This window comes from Typha angustifolia, chromosome 11 (genome assembly GCF_048772165.1).
Source record: "Typha angustifolia cultivar Huaian chromosome 11, ASM4877216v1, whole genome shotgun sequence".
Taxonomy (NCBI): domain Eukaryota; kingdom Viridiplantae; phylum Streptophyta; class Magnoliopsida; order Poales; family Typhaceae; genus Typha; species Typha angustifolia.
Window position 1 is genome coordinate 10,430,603 of NC_133249.1, and position 21,634 is coordinate 10,452,236.

Genomic DNA, 21,634 nt, shown 5'->3' on the forward strand with positions numbered 1-21,634 from the left:
GCATGCCATGCAACCGAGTAATATTTCTAACAAAAATTTCAGTCACTGACATCGCTGAAAATAGATGTGATAATATAGAAAAGTGCGCATATTTACTTAATTTGTTAACCACCATAAAAATAAAGGAATAACTACGTACGAGCAGAAGACCTTCTATGAAATCCATAGATATGTCTTTCCAAACATTGTCCGATATCGGTAGAGGCTCTCGCCGGTTTCAATGTGATTGCCTTAGCCCTTTGATGGACTTCTCAAACACGAACAAAACTTCTCACGTCTCACCTCAGTCCTAGCCACGTGCAGCTTTGTGATATCCTCCTATAAGTCCTCAAGAAACCCTCATAACCAGCTTTTGGAGTTTGGTGGAAGTGCTCCAACAATTTTTGCTACAATCCATCATTTGCGGGCACCCGAATGCACCTGCGGTCCAGCAGCAAACCACCTCGGTTCTCCAACTCTGGATGGTGCTTTAGATCATCTAATACCTCCTGTAAGAATCTCATAACATCTGGGTCAGATGTACATGCATACCTCATCTTGTCAAGAAAAAGAAAAGTGGAAGAAGAATAGGTTGCGAGCTCGACAGTATCGGGCTAGCGCGATAATGTATTCGCCGCTCTATTTTCTGTTTCTTTCTTATATTGAATTTCATAATCATACCCCAGTAATTTTTTGACCTATCTCTGCTATGTCGGAGTGTGAATATGCTATCCCATAAAGTATGAAAGGCTACTTTGATATGTTCAGATAATGAATCGCCTATCGATCAAATAAGACCTTTATTTTGTCACCACATGCAGAATTGCCAACATCTCCCTCTCGTAGGTCAATAATTGCTGGGATTTTTGTGATAATGCCTTACTAAGAAAGTCTATGGGATGTCCGTCTTGCATTATTACAGCTCCTATGCCAACTCCCGACTCATTACATTCCACAACGAACTCTTTGGTGAAGTTCGGGAGAGCTAGAACGAAAGCCGTTGTTGTTGCTATTTTTAGTTTTTCAAAGGCTGTTGTAGCTTCATCCATATATCTAGAAGAGTCATTCCTCAGCAAAGAAGTGAGAGGAGCAGTGATCTTGCCATACCCAGTGATGAAGTGGCGATAATACCCGGTCAACCCTAAGAATCCTCGCAATCCTGTGGTGGAAGTAGGGATTAGCCAAGCGATCATGCACGCCACCTTTTGAGGATTCGCTGCCACTCCTTCCGCTGTGATGATGTGGCCTAAATACTCCACTTATGGTACTCCCCATAGGCACTTGGACTTCTTAATCGTCAGCTGGTTTTGCTTCAACAAATTCAGCACATCCTCCAAATACCGCCAATGCTCCATTTCAATCCTGTTGTACACTAAAATATCGTCAAAGAATACCAAGACATACGTTCGTTATAGAGGCCAAAAATTATCATTTATGTGGCCTTGAAAAGTAGCTGGAGCATTGGTGAGACCAAAAGGCATCACACGGAACTCGTAGTGCTCGTCCGATGTCTGAAATGCAGTTTTGTGCACATCCGCAGGGTGAACTCTAATTTGATGATACTCGACCCTCAAGTCAAGCTTGTTGAATATGGTCGCCCCTGCAAGCTCGTATAGTAGCTCCTCTATGACCAGAATAGGATACCAATCATTGACGGTGATAACGTTTAGTGCCCGGTAGTCGATACAAAAATGCTATGTCCTATCTTTCTCCGCACCAATAGCACGAGCGATAAGTAAGAGCTATGACTTGGTTGTATGAGGCCCTGCTCCAACATCTCAGCTACCATCTTGGATATAACATCCTTCTGCACATGTGGATACTGATACGGCCTCATGTTCACCAGTGCAGCCCAAGGCACAATCTCTTGCGATGGTCCGCCGTTTGCCTTGGTGGCAACTCCTTTGGCTCCTCAAATAGTCTAGCAAATTTATCTAATAAATTATGCAAATCAATTGTGGTACCTGGACTCATTAGGGGGCTCATCTCCTGCTAGTCCTAACTAAAGAAGATAGGCTAAATTACTCGCACAAAGCAGCCCCACCATTGGCTGCATTGCTGGAATCAGTGGGGACTGAACGCCATCAAGCTGCACCTCTTTGTTTCCTTGCTTAAATTTTATTCATATGCTCCGGAAATTAAAAGTGATGGATTCTAAGCTCTGCAACCACTGAGTACCATGGATAATGTCCGCTCCTTGCAGCGCTAACGGATACAAGTCCACAATGATTTCGTGTCCTTGCACCTATATACCGACCAAGCGACACAAGCTCTTCGTCCAAATTTTCATGCTGTCTCCAATAGCAACCTCAAACCCCGTGGTAAGTTCAGTGATACACTTAGTTAGAGTCTTTTCTTATTGCATTAGTTATTTATTTTCATTAAAATAAATTTTCTGTAGGTCGTGTTCGAACGCGGTTAGGGGCACGTTTGAAGGCCTTTGCAAATGCCAGCATTAGGTTCACAAAAACGACGAACGCGAAATATACATTCGAACGTTTGCATTAGGTTCGCATTGGCAGAGAACGCCATTTGTGAGTTCAAATGCAATCGGGCGCTTCAAACACGATCGGTGGGAATCCACTAGAATTAGGGTTAATAATTGTTATTTTAGCTTGTTGGCTAGCCTCTATAAAGGTGTGGATGGTAGCCAAAATCATTATACTTAATGAATATTGGTTGCTTGCCTCCTCTATCCTCTCTCTAGTCTTTCTACCCTAATCTCCCTCATCCTTCTTCACCAACCTACTACCTCTACTATTGGCAAGGTCTCTCCTAAGTTCTAATCTCTCTCGTCTATCGAGTCCTCCTTCTTCCTTGGGATCTCGACCACTTCTTCCCCTTCATCTTTATCTCTTAAACAACATCAACCATCCACCCTCATCTTTATTATCATCCGTAACCCTAACATCCACTCCACCCGTCACCACCACCATCACCCGCACTATATCATGTTTTCATCCTAGTTTTAGTTCAAATCTGTGAAGGGTCAGACCGAAACTAAGGTTCTTTCGTGAACCCGATAATGTTAATCGAGGGAGAACCACACGCTTGAACTTCCCAAACTTCCAAGGTGGTGATTCGATGGATTTGGTGTTTCAAGTGAAACAATACTTTGATTGTCAAGGGACAGTAGAGGACGCAAAAGTCTAGATGGCAAGCTTTCACCTCCATGGAACAGCATTACATTGGTATAGATCAGCTATTCATGGTGGAGGATTTATCGGTTGGGCTGACTTTTGTAGGAGGATTACATACAGATTTGGGACAGCGGCATATGAAGATTTTGCTACCACACATTAAGTAAGATGGTTCAGAGGACGACCGTATTGGAGTACCAAGCTGAATTTGAAAGAGTTAGTACTCGTTATAATCCACCTTGGCCCGAACCGACATTGATGAGCACATTTATTTCAGGGCTACGAAAAGAGATACAGGCAGATGTTCGTACTCTTTGTCCGACCACTCTTGATGAGGCCTTTGAGAAGGCCGTGAGGGTAGAGCAAAAGCACAAGACTCTCAAGATGGCAGCGACCACCTTTGAGACCTTCTTTCGATTTTAGAGGAGGCACAACTCTCACACCTGCCCAAGTGGTGGAGTGAAGAGCGATAGGACTTTACTTTCGATGTGATGAATGTTTCACCCCCGGTTATCGGTGTTCCAAACAGATCGGAAGTGTGATGCTCATCGACGGTCTCAAGGAGGACGATGAGATTGTTGGTGATGGAGAGTGTTCAGAGGAGGTCCATGAAGAAGTTGTGGAGGAGGGCGAAGGAAGATATCCAAGTTAAAATATTGATGCATGTATATTCGGGTGCTTCCAAGCCGAGGACATTACGGGTGGGCGAACTCGTTAGAAAGCATTGTGTGCACATCTTGATCAATTCTGGGAGTACACAACTTTCTAGATGAGAGGCTAGTGAGGAAGTTGGGCTTGGATGCTGAACCGACCGCAGGGTTTGACATTGCTATTGGAGACGGCACAAAGCTTCGGACAGAGAGCTTGTGTCGCTGGGTTGGTATACGGGTGCAAGGACATGACATCATTGTGGACTTGTATATATTGGCGTTGTGAGGAGCGGACATTGTCCTCAGCAGTTAGTGGTTGCAGAGATTGGCACCCGTCATTTCTGATTTTCGGAGCATGTGGATGAAATTTAAGCAAAGAAACAAAGATGTGCGGCTTGATGGTGTTTGGTCCCTGACGATTCCAGTGATGCAGCCGATGGTGGGGCTACCTTGTGTGAGTGATTTGGCTTACCTTTTTCAGTTAGGACTAGCAGGAGATGTGTCTTTAATGAGTCCAGCTACTACAATTGAACTATTTAAGGAGCTACAGGAGTTGCCACTGAGGCGAACGACGGACCATCGCATTTAGATTGTGCCTGGAGCTACACTGGCGAACGTGAGGCCGTATTGGTATCCACATGTGCAAAAGGAAGTTATCTCCAAGATGGTAGCCGAGATGTTGGAGCAAAGCCTCATACAACCAAGTCATAGCACTTACTCATCACCCGTGTTATTAGTGCGAAAGAAGGATGGTACATAGCATTTTTGTGTCGACTACCGAGCACTAAACACTATCACCATCAAGGACTGGTATCCCATTCCGGTCATAGAGGAGTTGCTGGACGAGCTTGCAGGGGCGACCATATTTAGCAAGCTTGACTTGAGGGCCGAGTATCATCAAATTAGATTTCACCCGGCGGATGTCACAAAAATGCATTTTGGACTTCGGACGAGCATTATGAGTTCCGAGTGATGCCTTTTGGTCTCACCAATGCTCTAGTTACTTTTCAAGGACTCATGAATGATATTTTTTGGCCTCTACTGCAAAGGTATGTCTTGGTATTCTTTGACGACATTTTGGTGTACAACAGGACTGAAATGGAGCATTGGCGACATTTGGAGGATGTGCTGAATTTGTTGAAGCAAAACTTGCTAAAGATTAAGAAATCCAAGTGCCTATGGGGAGTACCACAAGTAGAGTATTTAGGCCACATCATCAAGGTAGCATGCATGATCGCTTAGCCGATCCCTACATCCACCACAGGCTTGTGAGGATTCTTGGGGTTGACCGAGTATTATTGCTGCTTCATCGCTGGGTATGGCAAGATGAAACGATTCAGACTTTACCGATGTCGTCTTGATCTTGGATTCACTTTAGGAGTGTCTTTGTGTCATGTTTTAGTGTTTAATTTTTATTAAAATAAGTTTTTTGTAAGTCGCGTTCGAACGCAGGTTGAGTGAGTTCGAACGCGGTTTGTGAATGGGGTTGTGAATGTGGGTGAAGAGAGTGCACTGTGCGTTCGAACGCATTTGCGTTCGCAAATACCGACAGGGGCATTCGATCGCGCGTTTGAATGCCTGCATCGCGTTCGCAAATCCAGAGGAGCGAACTCGGTGCGTTCGAACGTGGTCGGGCACGTTCGAACTCGATCGGTGAAAATTGTATTGTTAGAGTTAATTTTGAGTTGTGGTTAGCCTCTAAAAGGATGTGGAAGGCAACCATAGGTCATTATTGAATTGAGAATTGAGTTTTGCCTTGCCTCCTTCGTCTTCTTCGCTCCCGTTCTCTCAATCCCCGGCGACGCCGCTTCTAACCTCCCTCGACCGGCCAATCACCCTAGTCCCTTAGGGGCGGCCCTCTCCTTTCCCTTCTTCCAATCTATCCAACACTTGCCCTAACCCTTCCATCAACCATAACCCTTCCACCACCACTTTTCACCGGTGCCACCCCATTAACGCCGGTCCACCTTCAACCACCATTACCTAGGATCACATGCCTCCATCCATGGATCCAAAACATACCACCCTGACCTTCGTCCGTTAATCGGACAATATCTTGAGATCCCCATATCCGATTCGCCTGAAACTAGATTTGTTAGAAAGATATTTTCTGGAGCTACAACATATCAAAATTTTGCATCGCTCCGACGGCAGAATATTTTGGGAGCTTATTTCAAAGTTCTGTGCCGGATCTAGTTTAGATCAGGAAATTGGAAGAGATCGAACCTTAGCCTCAAGGAGAGATCGTATCAAACTTGGTATTAGAGCCTTAGCCCAAAAAGGGGAGATGATACGATTTGGACTTCACCGACGTCGTCTCGAGCATGGATTCACTTTAGGAGTGTTTTTATTTCATGTTTTAGTGTTTAATTTTCATTAAAATAAGTTTTTTGTAAGTCGCGTTCGAACGCGGATGGAGTGAGTTCGAACGCGGTTTGTGAACGGGGTTGTGAACGTGGGTGAAGAGAGTGCACTGTGCGTTCGAACGCGGTGCGTTTGAACGCACTGTGAACGCCTGCATCACGTTCGCAAATACTGAGAGGCGCGTTCGATCGTGCGTTCGAACGCGGTCGGCGAAAATTGTATTTTTAGGGTTAATTTTGAGTTGTTGGTTAGCCTTTAAAAGGATGTGGATGGCAACCAAAGTCAGAATTGATTATTGAATATTGAGATTGAGTTTTGCCTTGCCTCCTTCGTCTTCTTCGTTCCCGTTCTCTCAATCCCCAGCGACGTCGCTTCTAACCTCCCTCGACCGGCCAATCACCCTAGTCCCTTTGGGGTGGCCCTCTCCTCCCCCTTCTTCCAATCTATCCAACACTTGCCCTAACCCTTCCATCACCCATAACCCTTCCACCACCACCTTTTCACCGGTGCCACCCCATTAATGCCAATCCTCCACCATCCACCATTACTTAGGATCTCGTGCCTCCATCCACGGATCCAAAACAGATCATCCTGACGTTCGTCCACTAAACGGACCATATCTCGAGATCCCCAACTCTGATTCGCCTAATACTTGATTTGTTGGAAAGCTCTTTTCCGAGGTTACAACATATCAAAATATCACATCGATCCAACATCGGAATATTTCGGGATCTTATTTCAAAATTCCGTGCCAGATCTAGTCCAGATCAGGAAATTGGAAGAGATCGAACCTTAGCCTAAGAGGTGATCGTATCTAGCTTGGTATCAGAGCTCCATAGCCCGAGGCATGATCGTATCAGGAGATCGTATCAAACTTGGTATCAGAGCCATCGTTCCTTGGACAAGCAGTTCCTATGACGACCACCAGAGCCATGGCTGCACGGCGAGAAGATGAAGAAGAGATTCTCCCAATGGAGGAGGGGGAAACGATTGCGGGGACTTCCACCCACGGAACTGCCCGATCTAATCGGAATATAAAAGAACCTAGTGTTCAAGCCATGTTGGGGTCTCTTTCTGAGCAAATGGCCATCAACAACTAGATGATGATGGAGATGATGCGGGAACTACGGGCGACAAGGGAAGCAATGTCGAATGGGAACGCACCATCGACCCGACAACGCGAGTCCACCCCCTTGAACCCACCGCCACCGGTTCAGCCTTTGCAACCACAAGAGCCGCTGCTACCACCACCCTATTGGCAGAGAGGCAAGCAAGGATGGTTACACCAGGTCCAGTGGCAGGTGAACCCATCCAACTAGCGAACCACCATGGAGACCACCTTGGAGATCAAGATCCGTGGGCTGGCCAATATGATCCAAAACCACGATGAGTTAATCAAAATCGAAGGAGGGATCATCAACCCTTCATGGTGCATCCTTTTCTGGTTAGACAAGGACTTGGACATGATCCAGAACGAGACAACGGCATCCGCAGACATGTTGTGCGTCTCGATCTTTCTAAGTTCAAAGGTGGCGTCTCGAATTCCCTAGAACCTTAAAGGAGGCCTTCAAAGATGCGGTGCTTATGGAAGACAAACAAAGGGCCATAAAGATACATCTAAAATAGAGTTGGATGAGTTAAGGAAGTCGTAATCAATCTCAACCAACCATCGCGGCAGGAAACATCACCGGAGTACCAAGAGTTGTTGCTGTAGTGGTACCTCCTCGAGCACCCTTGAAGCCATCCCAAGATGTGAAGTATGCACCTAGAGGTCTGGGACGAGCACTCACACCTACCGAAGTGGAGGAACAAAGGGCCAAGGGCCTATGCTTCCGTTGTGATGAGAAGTTTGTACCCGGGCATCGCTGCGCTAAACCGATGGGATCGGTGATGCTAATCGATGGATTGGAGGAAGCTAAGGATGAGTTTGCAGCTGAAAATGAAGGTGTGGCTGGACATCAAGGAGAAGAAGCTGAGGAGCAACCCGTGGAGGACATAATAGCCAAAATCTTCCTCCACGCCTACTCGGGGACAGCTGCGCCTAAGACATTACAGATGAACGGTGTAGTCAAGAAGACCACAGTGAGAATCTTGATTGACACCGAGTCCACCCATAACTTCATTGATAAGAGGCTCCTTAAGAAGATTGGGCTAGAGTCGGAACCCACGGAAGGGTTCGATGTGACGATTGGAGATGGCACCACATTACGAGCTGATTTTATTTGTGGAGGTGTGGAATTGAAGGTGCAAGGCCAAACTTTCACATTGGACCTTTATCCGTTGGACTTGCGAGGGGCCGACATTGTTTTGGGGACTCAATGGCTTCAAAGCTTGGGGCCCATAACATTTGATTTCTCAAATCTCACACTGACATTTCGGAGGAATGGACGAAGGGTGTTGTTGGATGAAAATCAACCACGGCAAGGCCTGACATTGCAACTACTTGTGGGCTCTCCTTGTGCAAGGGACCGAGCTCTACTGTTGCAAATGGCTGTCGCTGAACCAGAACATCCACCACCAAGGAAAATAGCCGCTGACATGCAAGAACTGTTGTAGGAGTTCTAGGATCTATTCGAGGAACCCCAAGGACTACCGCCAACCCGTCGGCACGAGCATCGCATCCAGATCATTCCAAGGGCTGAACCTGCAAATGTCCGGCCCTATCGGTACCCGCATGTCCAGAAGGAAGAGATTAGTAAATTGGTGGAGGAAATGCTCGAGCAAGGGATTATTCAACCGAGTAGAAGTGCCTACTCATCGCCGGTGTTGCTGGTTCGGAAGAAAGACCGGAGTTGGCAGTTTTGCATCGACTACTAAGCCTTGAATGGAATTACTGTCAAGGACCGGTATCCAATACCAGCGATCGAGGAGTTGCTGGATGAGCTCACAGGGTCGGCTTACTTCAGCAAACTTGACTTAAGAGTAGGGTACCATCAGATTCATGTCGAACCGGGAGATGTGCACAAAACGGCGTTTTGAGCTCACGATGGCCACTATAAGTTCCGAGTCATGCCATTTGGGCTCACCAATGCACTGGCCACCTTCCAAGGGCTGATGAATGACCTCTTCCACCCACTTTTGCGTCCGTACGTGCTCGTCTTCTTTGATGATATTCTAGTATATAGCAGGAATTGGAGTGAGCACTTGCGGCACGTACGGGAGGTATTAAATATCTTGCGACAAAACCAGTTAAAAGTCAAGATGAGCAAGTGTCTTCGGGGAGAGCCACGAGTGGAGTACTTGGGGCATATAATCTCAGCAAAAAGAGTGGAAGCCGATCCAAGCAAGATCAAGAATATGGTGGACTGGCCGATTCCTACTAATCAGCAGGAATTGAGGGGATTCCTTGGGTTGACGGGGTACTACCGACGATTCGTTGCCAACTACGGCAAAATTGCTGCCCCATTGACCTCCTTACTCAGAAAAGGTGGGTTTCAATGGACGGGCAAAGCAACAGAGGTCTTCGAAGCCTTGAAGACAGCTATGTCTACCACTTCGGTTCTAGCACTACCAGATTTCGGCAAGCCCTTTGTGGTGGAATGCGACGCTTCGAGTGAGGGCATTGGAGCAGTTTTGATGCAAGAGGGCATACCCGTGGCGTATATGAGCAAGGCATTGTCAAACTAATCGTGACAGCTATCCACCTACGAGTGCGAAATGCTAGCGATTCTACACGCCGTCACCAAATGGCGACCCTACTTGATTGGCCAACGGTTTACTATCCGCACGGACCAGCGTAGCTTACCCTACTTCATGGAGCAATGTGTGCACACCCCAGCCCAACAACGGTGGGTCACGAAACTCCTTGGGTATGACTATGAATTAGTCTACAAAAAGGGGATTGAGAATCGAGCGGCCGATGCTCTTTCATGCCAACCGGACACGAGTGAGCTTGCCTCTTTCTCAGCACCAACATTTCCTATATCTTCAGATATGTGGGGAACCAATGCAGAAGATCATACCATGGAGGAGCTTGAGTCAGATTTCAAAGATTGCTTTCCAAATTTCAAACCTTGAGAACAAGGTTGCGGAAGCGTGGTGAATTGATATGATTCGGACTTCACCGATGTCGTCTTGAGCTTGGATTCACTTTAGGAGTGTCTTTGTGTCATGTTTTAGTGTTTAATTTCATTAAAATACATTTTTTGTAAGTCGTGTTCAAACGTAGGTGGAGTGAGTTCGAACGCGGTTTGTGAACGGGGTTGTGAACGTGGGAGTGCACAGTGCGTTTGAACGCGGTGCGTTCGAACGCACTGTGAATGCCTGCATCGCGTTCGCAAATATCGACAAGGGCATTTGGTCGGTGCGTTCGAAAGCAGTTGGGCGTGTTCGAACTCGGTCGGCGAAAATTGTATTGTTAGGGTTAATTTTGAGTTGTGGTTAGCCTCTAAAAGGATGTGGATGGCAACCATAGGTCATTATTGAATTGAGAATTGAGTTTTGCCTTGCCTCATTTGTCTTCTTCGCTCCCGATCTCTCAATCCCCGGCGACGCCGCTTCTAACCTCCCTCGATCGGCTAATCACCCTAGCCCCTTAGGGGCAACCCTCTCCTCCCCCTTCTTCCAATCTATCCAACACTTGCCCTAACCCTTCCATCAACCATAACCCTTCCACCACCACTTTTCACCGGTGCCACCTCATTAACGTCGGTCCACCTTCAACCACCATTACCTAGGATCATGTGCCTCCATCCATGGATCTAAAACATACCACCCTGACCTTCATTGGTTAATCGGATGATATCTTGATATCCCCACATCTAATTCGCCTGAAACTAGATTTTCTAGAAAGATCTTTTTTGAGGCTACAACATATCAAAATTTCACGTCGATCCGATGACGGCATATTTCGAGATCTTATTTCAAAGTTCCGTGCCAGATCTAGTTCAGATCAGGAAATTGGAAGAGATCGAACCTTAGCCTAAAGGAGAGATCATATCAAGCTTGATATTAGAGCCTTAGCCCAAAAAGGGGAGATCGTATCACAAGACCGCTACTCGTCTCACTTCTTTGCTGAAGGACTCTTTTAGATGGCCGGATGAAGCCACTACAGCCTTTGAAAAACTAAAAACAGTAATGACAACAGTGCCCGTTCTAGCTCTACCAGACTTCACCAAAGTGTTCGTCGTGGAATATGATGCATCGGGAGTTGGCATAGGAGTTGTACTAATGCAAGGAGGATGTCCCATTGCCTTTCTTAGCAAGGCTTTATCACAAAAATCACAACAATTATCAATCTATGAGAGAGAGATGTTGGCAATTATGTATGCGGCGACAAAGTGGAGGCCTTATTTGATAGGTATGCGATTTATTATCCAAACCGATCAAAGGAGTCTTCCATACTTTTTGGGGCAGTGTATTCACACTACGGCACAACAAAGATGGGTCACCAAATTGCTAGGGTATGATTATGAAATTCAATACAAGAAAGGAACGGAAATAGAGCGGCGGATGCACTTTCATGCCAACTCGATATCGTTGAGCTTGCAGCCTATTCTTCTCCTACTTTTCCTTTTCTTGATGAGCTGAGGTATGCATGTATGTTTGACCCAGATGTTTTGAGTTTGTTACAGGAGGTGTTGGATGACTCCGAGCATTATCCAGAGTTAGAGAATCATTCTGGTGCCCGCAAATGATAGATTACGGCGTAAATTATTGAAGCACTTCCACCAAACTCCAGAGGCTGGTCATGTGGATGTCTTGAGGACTTATAGGAGGATATCATAGAGTTGCACATGGCCAGGATTGAGGCGAGATGTGAGTTGTTTTGTCTGTGCTTGCAAAGTCTGTCAAAGGGCTAAGACAACCACATTAAAATCAGTTGGATTACTACAGCCTCTACTGATACCGGACTGTGTTTGAGAAGACATTTTTATGGATTGAGCAAGTATGCTCATTTTTCTGTATTGTCACTTCCATTTTCAACCAAGTTAGTGGTTGAATTTGTTAGAGATGTTGCTCGGTTACATGGCATGCCACATAAGATTGTCTCCGATCGTGATCATGTATTTATGAGCAACTTTTAGATGGAGTTTTTTAGATTGCAAGGGACTCGATTGAACTTTAATTTGGCCTACCAACTATAAACGGACGGTTAAACCGAGGTAGTTAATCGGGGCATTGAGCAGTACTTGCGGTGCTTTGTTGGAGAGATGCTAAGACGATGGTTGGAGTTCTTACTATGGGCAGAGTGGTCTTATTACACCGCCCACAACAGTAGTATTGTTATGACTCCGTTCAAGATGGAGTATGGGCGCAAGGCTTCGACATTACATGCTTATGACCTAGTGACATCTATAGATCAGATGGAGGTGGACTTAGCTTTGATGGATAGAGACGCCACATTGAGGAGATTGCATGCCCATCTTAAACTTGCTCAAAATCGCATGAAGCAAGTTTATGATCGCAGCCATAGGGAGTAGGAGTTCGACATCGATAGTTGGGTGTTCGTGAGGGTGTAATTATATCGGCATGTGACCTTGTGTCCGATGCGAAACTAGAAGTTAGCACATCGCTACTTCGGTCTATTTTGAGTGTTAGAGTGTATCAATCTGGTTGCGTATCATTTGGAGCTGCAGGAGGGGTCGAGAGTGCATCCTGTCTTCCATGTTTCATTGCTGAGGGAGCAGATTGGTGATCATAAGGTCGTTGGATTACTTCTACCAGAGCCATTTGAGGAGACAGAGATCATAGAGCCAATTCGTGTACTTGCTAGGCGTCGACGACGTTATGGTACTAGATTAGAGATGGAGATTCTAGTTGAGTTGCTTGGCAAGCCATCTGATGAGGTGACATGGGAATTGGAGACAGACATCTTAGAGTATTTCCTTGACTTTACACCTTGAGGACAAGGTAGGGGAAGCGTGGTGGGATCATACACTTAGTTCGAGTCTTTTCTTATTGCATTAGTTATTTGTTTTTATTAAAATAAATTTTTTGTAGGTTGTGTTCGAACGCGATTGGGGGCGTGTTCGAACACCTTTGCGAACGCCTGCATTAGATTTGCAAAAACAGAGAATGCGAAATATGTGTTCAAATGCAGTTGGGCGCATTTGAATGCCACGTTCGAACGTCTGCATCAGGTTCGCGTCAGCATAGAACGCCATTTGTAAGTTCGAATGTGATTGAGCACGGCATTCACTAGAATTAGGTTTAATAATTATAATTTTGGTTTGTTGGTTAGCCTCTATAAAGGTGTGGATGGCAGTCAAAATCATTATACTTAATGAATTTTGATTTCTTACCTCCTTTATCCTCTCTCTAGTCTCTGTACCCTAATCTCCCTCCTCCCTCTTCACCAACCTACCACCTTTTCCGTTGGCATGGTCTCTCCTAACTTCTAATCTCCCTTGTCTGTCGAGTTCTCTATTTTTCTTAGCATCTTGACCGTTTCTTTCCCTTCATTTTATCCCTTAAACAACATCAACCATCCACCCTCATCTCTATTATCATCCGTAATCCTAACATCCACGCCACCCGACACCACCACCATTACCTGTATTATATCGTGTTTTTATCCCAGTTACAGTTCGAATCTGTGAAGGACCTAAATACAAAAAAATGATGACCATGCTGTTGCGGATCGATTCCACTTGGTTTCATAATATTTTGACTAAGAAAGAATATTTAGTGAATATTTTCCCTCGGTTACGTGGACTATTCTAAGAATTAATCCAGATTTTGAAGGGATCATTCTGTAGCCTATCATTCAGCGTCCAAGCCCAACTTCGTCACTAATCTCTCATCTAGAAAGTTGTGTGTACTCTATGAATTGATGAGGATGTGCACATGATACGATCACGCCTCGGGCTATGGAGCTCTGATACCAAGCTTGATACGATCATGCCTCGGGCTATGGAGCTCTGATACCAAATTGATACGATCTCCCCTTAGGCTAAGGTTCGATCTCTTCCAATTTCCTAATTTGGACTAGATCTGGCACGGAACTTTGAAATAAGATCCCAAAATATTCCGATGTCAGATGGATATGAAATTTTGATATGTTGTAGCCCCGGAAAAGAGCTTTCCAACAAATCAAGTTTCAGGTGAATCGGAGTTGGGGATCTCAAGATATCGTTCGTTTAGTGGATGAACATTAGGATGGTCTATTTTGGATCTGTGGATGGAGGCACGAGATCCTAGGTAATGGTGATTGGAGGTGGACCAGCGTTAATGGGGTGCTCGTCCTGGACCTCTAGGTGCATACTTCACATCTTGGGATGGCTTCAAAGGTGCTCGAGGAGGTACCGCTGTAGCAGCAACTCTTGGTACTCCGGTAATGTTTCCTGCCGTCACGGTTGGTTGGGATTGATTGCGGCTTCCTTGGCTTGTCCAACTCTGCTTCAGGTGTATCTTCATGGCCCTACGTTTGTCTTCCATAAGCACCACATCTTCGAAGGCCTCCTTTAAGGTTCTAGGCCTTAAAGCCCTCACATCGGCTTGTATGTCACCCCGCAGCCCAGAGATGAAGGCGTTGCGAAGTTGCTGATCCATCCATAGTGGATGACATCGGCTACTAATCCTCTCAAATTCTTCTTGGTATGCCCCAACAGTAGTCTTTTGTACCATCTTTGAGAGGAGAGCATCAAAGTCTTCATATCCCGATGCTCCAAATCGCCGTGTGATATCGGTGCAAAATTCAGCCCAAGTTTCGATAGCCTCAATGGCATTGGCTGCTCGAAACCAATGAAGCGCCGCATCCTCAAGGTGGAAGCTCGCAAGCGTCACCTTGTATTCTTCCGCCGTACCTTGGTATGCAAAGAATTGCTCCGCCCTATACAACTAATCGATTGGGTCGCCGCCTTTGAACTTGGGAAATTCGAGACGCACGACTTGTCCACGGATGCCGTTGTCTCATTCCGGATCATGTCCAAGTCCTTGTCTAACCAGAGGAGGATGCACCATGAAGAGTTGATGATCCCTCCCTCGGTTTTGATTAACTTGCCGTGGTTCTGGATCGTATTGGCCCGCCCACGGATCTTGATCCCCAACATGGTCTCCATAGTGGTTCGCTCGTCGGATGGGTTCACCTGCAACTTGACCTGGTGTAACCATCCTTGCTTGCCTCTGCCCATAGGGTGGTGGTAGCAGCGGCTCTTGTGGTTGCAAAGGCTGAACCGGTGGCGGTGGGTTCAAGGGGGTGGACTCGCGTCGTGGGGTCGATGGTGCTTTCCCGTTTGCCATTGCTTCCCTTGTCGCCCGTAGTTCCCGCATCATCTCCATCATCATTTGATTTGATGGCCATTTGCTCGGAAAGAGATCCCAACACGGTTTGAACGCTAGGTTCTTCCGTATTTCGATTAGATCGGGCTATTCCATGGGTGGAAGTCTCTGCAACCGTTTCTCTCTTCTCTATTGGGAGAATCTCTTCTTCATCATCTTGCCGTGCAGCCATGGATCTGGTGGTCGTCATAGGAAGCGCTTGTCCGAGGAACGGTGGCTTTGATACCAAGCTTGATACGATCACGCCTCGGGCTATGGAGCTCTGATACCAAGCTTGATACGATCACGCCTCGGGCTATGGAGCTCTGATACCAAATTGATATGATCTCCCCTTAGGCTAAGGTTCGATATCTTCCAATTTCCTAATCTGGACTAGATCTGGCACGGAACTTTGAAATAAGATCTCGAAATATTCTGATGTTGGATTGACGTGACATTTTGATATGTTGTAGCCCCGAAAAGGAGCTTTCCAACAAATCAAGTTTCAGGCGAATCAGAGTTGGGGAGCTCGAGATATCGTTCGTTTAGTGGACAAATGTTAGGATGGTCTGTTTTGGATCCGTGGATGGAGGCACGAGATCCTAGGTAATGGTGATTGGAGGTGGACCGACGTTAATGGGGTGGCACCGGTGAAAAAGTGGTGATGAAAGGGTTATGGTTGATGGAAAGGTTAGGGCAAGTGTTGGATAGATTGGAAGAAGGGGGAGAGGAGGGTCACTCCTAAGGGACTAGGGTGATTGGCCGGTCGAGGGAGGTTAGAAGCGGCGTCGTCGGGGATTGAGAGAACAGGAGTGAAGAAGACGAAGGAAGCAAGGCAAAACTCAATCTCAATATTCAATAATAATTTTGGTTGCCCTACACATCTTTTTATAGACTAACCAACAACTCAAATTAACCCTAAAACACAATTTTCGCCGACCGCGTTCGAACTCACTCCACCCGCGTTCGAACTCGACTTACAGAAAACTTATTTTAATGGAAATTAAACACTAAAACAAGAAAGAAAAACACTCCTAAAGTGAATCCATGCTCGAGACGACGTCGGTGAAGTCCGAATCGTATCAGTGCACAATGCTTTCTAATAAGTTCGTCCACCTGTAATGTCTAGCAACCTCATCGTTCCCCTTGCGACTGTCGATGTGCATTACACTCCCGATCGGTTTGGAATAACCATGACCGAGAGTGAAACGTTCATTACATTGAAAGCAAAGGCCCTTCACTCTTCGCTCCTCCACTTGGGCAAGTGTGAGAGTTCGAATGAGGGGTCTTGTGCCTCCTCTAACATCAGAAGAGAGTCTCAAGGGTGGTCATGCTCCAGTACTAGCAGCTGCTGCCCTTGAACTTGCAGAATTTCCAACCGCATTCTAGGTGCATACTGCCCATCTCGGTTGTCCCAACTTGCTTTCACTACCATCTTGAGAGCCTTGTGCTTTTGCTCCATCCTCACGGCCTTCTCAAAGGCCTCCTCAAGAGTGGTAGGATAGAGAGCATGAACCTCCACCTGGATCTCCTCCCGCAGCCCTGAAATAAATGTGCTCATCAATGTCAGTTCGGGCCAAGGTGACTTGCAACAACTACTAACTCTTTCAAATTCTGCTTGGTACTCCAATACGATCGTCTTCTGAACCATCTTGCTTAATATGACAGCAAAATCTTCATATGTCGCTGTCCCAAATCTGCGTGTAATCTTCCTACAAAAGTCAGCCCAATCGGTAAATCCTCCACCACGAATGGCCGATTAATGCCAATGCAATGTCGTTCCTTAGAGGTGAAAGCTTGCCATCAGTACCTTTGCATCCTCCGCTGTCCCTTGACAATCAAAGAATTACTCCACTTGAAACACCCAATCCGTCAGATCACCGCTTTGAAATTTTGGAAAGTCCAAATGTGTGGTTCTCCCCTAGATAGCATTGTCAGGCTCATGTAAAATCCTTAGTTCAGGTCTGAGCCGTTGTGCTTGTTGCTTTCCTTTTCTGAATCCTCGAGCACGCCTATCACCATCTTCAAAGGGATCAACATCATTATCTAAGTGCCAATTCTTTTCATCGGCGAAGCGCACCAATGTTGCACGCCTCTCAGGTCCCACCACCACCGACCTTGGGTTGTGTATTGGAGGTGGGGGATGAGGTGTAGGAATAGGTAAAAGAGAATCATTAACATGTCATACCTGGATCTGTGGGATATCGGTTCGGTGTGGTCCCACCTCTAGTCCTCCTTGAGGCACCAATCTTCGTCGAGGAGATGACAAAGCCGATCGGTTCATAACATATTTCTTCAAGGCATTACGATCATTCTGCATTGCGTCCACCTTATGCAGCAATGTTTGAAAAATATCCCTAAGTTTCTCCACTAAGCCCATGTTCACACCTGCGGACGTTGGTTGACTTGGTCCTATCGTGGCCGCCCTAAAGGAATCAGGCCCACAATTAGGGTTATCGTGGATTGGGTCTTCCTTTGTCCGTGTGCTCTTCATTGCTCTTCTTGTCGATACCATCTTCCTTGTTTCTATCATTAATGGATATCTAAGGTTCATCGGGCTCTAATATCAATGATAGGTTACGGAACAATTCTTGCAAGATCTGGATTGATTGTAAGAAGCAGTCCGTACAATCAAGAGAAAATATTCACAAAATATTCTCTTGTAGTTAGAAAATTGTAAAACCAAGGCTGATCAATCCATAAATTCCTGATCTATATTTTTTGTATTTATGTCTTTCATAGATTCGAATTGCAACTGGGATGAAAACACAAAAGAGTGGGGATGATATTGGTGGTGATAGGTGGAGTGGACGTTAGGGTTATAATGATAATAGAGATGAAGGCAAATGGTTGATGTAGTTAAGGGATAAGGATGAAGAGGAAGAAGTGGTCGAGATCCTAAAGAGGAGGGAGGACTCGACAGATGAGACCTTGGCAATAGTAAAGGTGGCTGGTTGGTGAAAAGGAAGGAGGGAGATTAGGATAGAGAGACAAGAGAGAGGATAGAGGAGGATAGAAACTAATATTCATTCATCATAATAATTTTGACTGTCATCTACACCTTTATAGAGGTTAGCCAATAAGCCAAAATAATAATTATTAACCCTAATTCTAGTGGACTCCCGTTGATCGCGTTCGAATAGGGTCGACCGTGTTCGAATGCACAAAAGACGTTCTCTTTGGTTGCGAACTGATGCAGGGGTTTGCATGCAAGCGTTCGAATGCACCCGACCGCGTTTGAACGCCCTTGAGCACGTTCGGACGCGCTCGATAGCATTTGAACACATATTTCACGTTCTCTGTTTTTGCAAATTGATGGAGGCGTTCACAAATGTGTTTGAACCCTTCCGCGTTCGAACGCAACCTACAGAAAATTTATTTTAATAAAAATAAGTAACTAATGCAATAAGAAAAGACTCTAGCAAGGTGTATCATTTTTTTAGAATTAGCCTTATTTCACAAGTGAATGAAGAAACTTTAAAGAAGTAGAAAAATAAGGTAGGGGGTGATTATTTAGTAGAAATCCACCTTCTATAATGAGAGAAAAATGTTATATCCTTCCATGGTGAATGATAATCAGGTTGGAGTAATCTCCACCCACTTGTGGAGTAGAGATATATTCATAATCGGAGACAAAAATACATATAAGCTTTGGCTTACGATCTTCTAATAAGCAAGGCAATGGAATATAGAACAAGAACATTTAACTTTCCAAAGAAAAGGTTTTTCTAATCTTATCTAACCTCTTGATAACAAAAGATGCGAACCAAAGTAATGACATTAAATATAAAGGAGTAGTAGACAAAGCACTATTTACTAAGGTCAATTGACTGCCAAATGATAAATTGTAAGAACTTTAGCTAGATAATTTGTTTTCAAACTTGTTAGAAATATTAATATTTCTATGGTGTTATTTTAAACTAAATAATTTTATGAGTAAATATTTAGATTAGACACCTTTTCATGATTATAACTATTTGTGATAGGATCTAGAACCAAAGATAGGCTACGCTAAGATTCCTTCAAGATCTGAATGTATTATAGGAATCAGTCCGCACAACCGTGGGAAAATATTTGTCAGATATTCTACGGTAGTAAAACAATTACGAAACTAATTGGGTTAGATCTGTAACTTTCTGATCTATAACTTTTGTATTTATAGCCTCCACAGATCTGAACTGTAGAAGGGATGAGGACACGGAATAACATGGGTGATGATGGTGGTGACGGGTGAAGTGGATGTTAGGGTTATGGATGGGTATGGAGATGAGGGTAGCTTGTGGAAGTGATTAAGGGAAGTAGACGAAGGGAACAAAGTGGTCAAGATCCCAAAGAAGAGGGGTGACTCAATAGACGAGGCAGATTAGAAGGAGAAGAAACCATGCCAACGGTAGATGTGGAAGGATGGTGAAGAGGAAGGAGGGAGGAGTCTAGAGAGAAAATAGGAGGCAAGAAATCAATAATCCAATTCCATAATAAAGTTGGCTGCCTTTCACATATTTATAGAGGCTAGCCAACAAGTCCTAAAATAATATGAAACCCTAATTCTAGAGGATTCCCGTCGATCGCATTCGAACGCACTCAAAAAGCCTTATTTTTATTTTAATAAAAATAAACACGTAATGCAATAAGAAAAAATCCAAACTAAGTGTATCAGCTCACCACGCTTCCCCCACCTTGCCCTCAAGATGAAAAGTCAAGGAAACGCTCCAAGATATCAGTCTCCAACTCCCATGTCGCCTCATCAAATGGCTTGCCAAGCTACTCAACTAGAATCTCCATCTCCAATCTGGTACCATGTCGTCATCGACGTCTAACAAGTACTCGAACTGGCTCTACAATCTCTATCTCCTCCAATGGCTCCGGTAGAACCAATCCTACAATCTCATGATTTCCAATGCGCTCTCTCAACAATGAAACATGAAAGATAGGGTGCATTCTCGACCCCTCCGGTAGCTCGAAACGATATGCAACCAGACTAATACGCTCCAACACCTGAAACGGACCAAAGTAGCGATGTGCTAACTTTTGGTTTCACATCGGACATAAGATCACCTGTCAATACAGTTGCACCTTCACAAACACCCAACTGCCGATGTCGAACTCCTATTCCCTATGGCTACGATCATAAACTTGCTTCATGCGGTTTTGAGCAAGTTTAAGATGAGCACGCAACCTCCTTAATCTAACGTCTCTATCCTTAATCTAACGTTGGAGTTGTGCGTCCATATACCACTTCAAGTGGAGTCATGCCAATGCAGCTATTGTAGGCGGTGTTATAAGACCACTCCTCCCATTGTAAGAACTCCAACCATCGTCTCAGTATCTCTCCAACAAAGCACCTCAAATACTGCTCAATGCCTCGATTAACCACCTCAGTTTGGCCGTCCGTTTGTGGATGATAGGCCGGATTGAAGTTTAATCGAGTCCCCTACAATCTAAAAAACTTAGTCCAAAAGTCGCTCATAAATACACGATGATGATCCGAGACAATGGTGCGTGGCATGCCATGTAATCGAGCAATATCTCTAACAAAAATTTTAGCCACCGACTTGGCTGAAAACGAATATGACAATGTCGAAAAGTGTGCATACTTACTCAATTTGTCAACCACCACAAAAATAACAGAATAACCATGTACCAGCAGAAGACCCTCTATGAAGTCCATAGAAATGTCTTCCCAAACACGGTCTGGTATAGGTAAAAGCTATAGTAATTCGGTCGGTTTCAATGTGGTTGCTGTAGTCCTTTGACAAACTTCGCAAGCACGGACAAAACTCCTCACATCCCGCCTCAATCTTGGCCACGTGCAACTCTAAGATATCCTCCTATAAGTCCTTAAGACACCCTCATAACCAATCTCTAGAGTGTGGTGGAAGTGCTCCAACAATTTGTACCACAATCCATCATTTGCGGGCACTCGAATAAATCCGCGGTCTAGCAGCAAACCGCCTCGATTCTCCATCTCAGGATGGCGCTCCAGATCATCCATCACCTCCTACAACAATCTCAAAATATCTGAGTTAGATGTACATGCATACCTCAGCTCATCAAGGAAGGGAAAGGTAGGAGATGAATAGGCTACAAGCTCGGCAGTATCGGGTTGGCGCGATAGTGCATCCGCCGCTCTATTTTTCGTTCCCTTCTTGTATTGAATTTCATAATCATATCCCAGCAATTTTGTGACCCATTGCTGTATTGCCAACATCTCTCTCTCATAAGTCGATAATTGCTAAGATTTTTGTGATAAAACCTTACTAAGAAAGGCTATGAGATGTCCTTCTTGCATTAGTATAACTC